Below are 6,164 nucleotides of genomic sequence, written 5' to 3'. Positions count from 1 at the left end.
GGTTTTAGATTACTTTAAGTTGTTAATCTGCAGTGATGTTGAAAAGAATTCAGTTTATATACTGTACAGTGGGTGGAGACAAAGAATTACCTCACACAAAAGTTGTTTTCTTCATGTGTTATACAAACAAACACACGATTTTAAAGTTTGAGTGCAAATTGTACTTGAATTTTTGTTTGGGTTGTCTTTGCACCAGTAGAACCCAACACCTTGGATAAAATGACATACAATTATCGGCCAATAAGTTCCATGTACAGTGGGTAATTTTTGGATTCTCCTATGCAGTTGCTATAGGGTGTTATGTGTCAAAATGTCAAAAGAGTCCATATTCAATAGTTTGTGGTATTTTGATCTTCATGAAGCTCCTTTAATGTATATAGATTGTAGACATTTTGATGGTGTAATTGTCCAATAGGCAAAAATATTAAACTCGTCTGCTTAAAATACAGCACACTTCTCATTAACAAACTGCACGAGTTTGAGTTACATTTATGTCCTTGTAGCATTTATGGCAAATAATGCACTGGGGCTTAATATAAAATATTATCATTTTGGTATTGGATAGACATAGCCTCTATTCCACTAAATATATATATATATATATATATATATATATATATATATATTACATATTCCACTATGAACCATCAGCTGCTCCGACTCCCATAATAACATTTTGGGCCTTCGGTCAGATAGCATTGCACAGATACAATCAAACAGATACAAAGGCCATTAGTTTCCATTAAAACCATTAAATCTATTTGCATATCTGTAATGGTTTGTATTGTTTTTTCAGCAGGGATAGCAAAAGCAGAGAACATTATACACTACAAAAACTAAGTTAAAAGAAGCCGACTAACCTCAAAAATGTAAAATGTACACAGATGTGTCAAAGATGTATTCCTTGGAAGAAAAGGAATGAATCACATACAATCAGCCAATAACAAATCACCACAGTGCTCACAGTTTATCTAGCCACTAGATGTCCCTGCAAGTCTTGTTATAATAATCCAAGACTGGGGTTGAGACAGGAAAAATACTACTGCTTAGAAAATATTAACATAATTCGTGTCAAAAGGTGTCAATCACCACATCATTGAAGTTACAAAATATGCGTGTGGTGAGTGTTGTAGGGCTGCCAGTTGCTTACGTTAGTATTCATCAATGTTAATTTATGTAATTGTCAGATTTTGGATTTTAGGATTAAATGATCTATATGACTTTAATTTCTTCTATCATATCTTATTGTTGCACATGCAGCTGCGAACATTATTAACAAAATTAATTAAAAACAATCCAAATGAGAGATAATGACATATTGAAAGTTATTTTCATAGTTTAAACACGCAAACACAAAAAAACCTTAAGCAAATTAAATTCTCTATTTGTGGAGTACTTTGAGAACATTCTGTGCTGCATGTCTTTCTGGAGCCCCCTCACAAAACCCATAAAACACTGCCCCTGGTGGGAAAGGCAGAACGTGGCACAGGAAAAGAAAAAGATGTTAAATTGTAAACATCTGCATTCCATCTTTGTGCATGCAAAATGTGCTTTTGAAAAATGTGGTATATAGCTGCAATAGTTACTGTCTTATGCACCCTTTTTGTTGTTATTAAAAGAACAGATTTCAAGTTTTGTGCATCATGTAGAATGACAGTGCCCTGACGTTTCCAAACAGTTCGTCACTACTGACAAGTAATTCTAGCATGACCACATGCTGGGTTTTGATTTAACTTCAAACAAAGCAAACATACCACATAAGTTCACCACAGTGAAGCGACAGACTGGCAAAATGTAATACTCTCCCTTTAATGCCAATAAAAAATGTCATTCCTCAGTAAGAATGATTTTCTGGGTTAAACTGCTTTTCAGCGTAAACTAAATGTTTTGACAGATCGTTTTTTAAAAATGTCTGGAGGTTTTGAAGCGTTTCCATTTTTGGTGCATTTGGAGTATAAAAAGCAACACGCCCTGACTCATGCTTGATAAATTAAGACATTTCTATTGTTTATGTGCCCCAGGGTGTATATTCAGTGCTTGATTTCATTTCACTTGCTGTTGTTGCAGTGCTCTAATGTAGTGCTGTAAGTGCCACAAACATAGATTAAGTGCTGCATTGTCATGAGTTTAAAGTGATAGTTCACCCCAAAATAAAAATTCTGTCGCACCCTCTTGTCATTTCAAACCTGTGTGACTTTCTTTCTTCCGCAGAACACAAAAGAAGATATTTTGAAGAATGTTGTTAACTGGACCCCATTTAAGTAAATGATGACAGAATTTTCATTTTTGGGTGAGCTATAACTTTAAAGCCGGCTGAGATGCTTAAGATAAGAAGATAAGGAGGACGCTTGAGAAATCCTCTCTCCAGTTTCAGGGAGATGCCAGCGATTTAACAGATAAGAAAACATTATCTCTCATTATGGCTTGTGTCTGTCTCCCCTGCGGCTGAATCTCATTGCTGCTGAGCTGACTTCACATTCACTTTGTATGCAAACCGAGTGTTAATAATGCTGTTGAAACTGACATTTGTGACTTCTTGGTGACTGTGTGGGCAGGACAATTATGAGTCAGTGTCTATGCACTTTTACCCCTGGTACTAGGGCTGTGCAAAAATATCGATACATGTAACTATCGCAATTTTTTTCCCGATAGTGTATCGATAGTGATACCTCTACTATCAATAATTTTTTTTTAAATAATGTCATACACATACGGCCAAACCTAAGTGGAAGCGTGCATGGCGAAAAATATAAGAACGCTTGGAGCTCTCAGAGCTGATGTGTGGGTGTGCTTTGGTTTTCAAAATAAGTAACGGAGTAATGAGTTGTATAAAATAATGCTGTTTGTAGGCTTTGCAAGTTATGACACACGTCACTTGGCTACCTCAGTGTATTAGACAAAAAGTTTATTAAGAAAAGTAACAATGACATTTATTGTGCTTTCACGGATGTGACACCAGCACATTTACAGCACGGATGAACCAGAGGTTTTATACTGCCCATGTTCATTGTTTTAACTGTAATNGAAAAGTAACAATGACATTTATTGTGCTTTCACGGATGTGACACCAGCACATTTACAGCACGGATGAACCAGAGGTTTTATACTGCCCATGTTCATTGTTTTATCTGTAATGCACCACAACAGCCAAGTGACTTGCGTGAGCCACCTTATTCCCCTGTGCTACCCACTTGAGGGGCGCAATCCACAGTTTGAGATCCTAAACCTCTGATCTAAAGGTCCATGCATCACACATCATGGCCACTCTACAGAGGTAAGGGATGTTTTTACACTTATCCTTACAGAAAACCTCGGCGGTGCACAGCATGTTGTATTTCTAGCTCTACTTTTTACATTTTCTATTTAAAGTGTTGCGATATATCGCAAATGTGCATCGTATCGAAATACATAGCAATATATTGTATCGTGACCCATCTATCGTGATATGTATCGTATCGGGAGGCGCTTGCCAATACACAGCCCTACCTGGTACCCGTATCTACTATCCCAAATGTTGTCACGAACGGTGAGGGAACAAGGACAGAGCACCCAGGTGCAGACAGCAGGTAAGGGGTTAACAAGACTTTAATAAAATAAAACAAAGACAAAACAAAAACCCACGGGGGGGGTAAAACAAGAACAAGGATATAACAGGACACAGGAACAAGGACTAACTACACCTAACAAGACTAAAGATAACATTTACCATTCAATAAAAATAACTAAACTAGACTAACAGAGACAGGCACTCACCCACATGAAACGAATGACAATGAACCAGCACAAGACAGAAAACACAAGGGCATTATAAGGGATCAAAATCAAGAGGGGACAGGTGTGGGGCATGAAATCATAATGAGCACTAACAGGAAACACAAACAAGAGGGCAGGAACAATGACGAGACCGAAGAGTATGGAAGGCCATCAGTGCCAAAATGCCCCTCCACATGAAACAAGAGGTTCTGTCATGATTCTGCCACTAGATCAAGAAAAGCAAGACAAGATGGGGCAGAACCATGACAAATGTAGCCTTCATGATGAGTTATTTATACGCTGAGGAAAAACCATGACATCACTGTAACTTCTATTGTTTATCTAAATAAGCAATAAGATTAAATCAAACGAAAATGGAGAACCGTTTCATACCGCACGCATAAGCAGAGCGTACACTGTAAAAAATGTCAGTAGATTTAACAGTAAAATACCGTATAAATGCTACAGTATAAAACCGTATTTCATAAAACATGCGAAACCAGTAGAATTTACAGTGGAAAGCTGTAATTAGTTTTACGGAGTAAGACCGTACATTTAACAGGTAAAAACATATGAAAATACGGTTTATTGGAGTAAAACATTACAGTACACTGTATTATTTGCCGTAAAAAAAGAACGTCTTAAAAATATTCTTATTACAAATAGGCTACATAAACATATCTGACTCCCCTGTGCAGTGTGCACTTAAACCAGTTTTAATATGTGTTATAAAATCATCTTTTTCTGTGTAAAGTTGTAATATAATGACTTCTATACATTGTTTATCTTAAATTGTCTGCCTAAACCCCCCAAAAAATTTCACCTTGACATTTGTCACTTTTGATAATTTAAATATTGTTTTTATGTAATTAGCAGCAGTGGTGTAAAGTATTGGAGTAAATGTACTTAGTTACTTTACTTAAGTATCTTTTTGGCTACTTTGTAGTTGTACTGAGTATTAAAGATATTAGCAACTTTTACTCTCTACTTAACTACATTTTTGAACAAGTATATGTACTCTTTACTCCACTACATTTGTAATGACTAATGCAATTACACATTACATTTTGCATGACACCTATCTTATAATTAATATTGCCATTTACAGGGCAATGAAGGTACTACAATCTTGTGGATTTTGCCCTAACTTACAAAAACTTGTCAACATGGCTTCTTTATATGAATATGAGTGCAGTATCAGGTAGATGTCAATCGCTGGCGGTTTATACACGGTTAGCCCTTACCCGCTATTTCTACAGTAATATATTGGCAACACTGTTGCCAGCTAGTTACTGTAGGTCACACATCTACAAAAGCTCTTATTTTTAAAACTAACTCTTCCTAAATGTGCTCTAAACATGTTTGCTCAAAATTTGACCATATGGTGGGACTATTGCCATGAAGTGATGTAAACCAGTAAAAAGAATGTATAGTATTTCAATTTTCAAAAGTGCTCTCACACTATATAGACAAAATATTAACCTATAGAATGAGTCGGACACAGAGAAATGAACAATCCACATATGAATCTCAACAATGGTGACAATCAACTGAACAGCTTCATGCTGCAATGCATGCTGGGTACATAGTACAAAACTCATTCATGATTGTTTGTCACCATTGATGAGGTTTGTATGTCAAGTGTCTAACTGTGTCTCAATTGCAAAGAAAGATTTTCTGACAGAGATCTTTCCATTATAACATGTAATCACTTTACCAAACATATCTTAATAAATCTTAAATGCTATATTATTATTATTTAATGATTGAATTCTTTCAGATGTATCTTCAGTTACTAAGCAAACATAAAGTTGCGGTTCCTGTAAAGTCCCTTTCAGTGTTATTGTATAAGTGTACATTTTAAAGCTACAAGAAAGTCAAAGAGTCCAACCAAAGCAAACACTGATCGCCATAATGGTGACTTAAAACATAATTGAACCACTATGAACTGAGTTAATCTCAATAAGATCTTACACAGATGACAGAAATAAAGTGAAAGTGGTGTCTGTAATATGTGAAGATGTTATTGATGTTTGTGTTTAATTCTCCTCTGGTGAAATCTTGACAGATTTATTGTGTTCATCTGTTATTTACACTTGTTCATCTAAGACTGTGTGACTTAAGTGCGTTAATACAAACAGCCATTGCAGTAGTTTACTGTAAAACACCTACAGTAACTAGCGGCAACAGTGTTGCCAAATATATTACTGTAGAAATGGCAGGTAAGGGCTAACAGTGTATGTGAAATGAGGACATGACTGCAGCTGGCCATGAGGCCCAAACCAGCATGTCCAGTGCAAAAAGGCTTTGACTTTTTAATTTACTTAACATTATTTATTTATCCGTTATATTGAAGAGACCTTTTTGAAGGAGTTTGGTTTACTTATGAGCATTGAGCTTAAATGAGACTT

This window comes from Triplophysa rosa, linkage group LG17 (genome assembly GCF_024868665.1).
Source record: "Triplophysa rosa linkage group LG17, Trosa_1v2, whole genome shotgun sequence".
Taxonomy (NCBI): Eukaryota; Metazoa; Chordata; class Actinopteri; order Cypriniformes; family Nemacheilidae; genus Triplophysa; species Triplophysa rosa.
The sequence above is the reverse complement of the archived record's forward strand: the minus strand, read 5'-3'. Positions refer to the sequence as shown.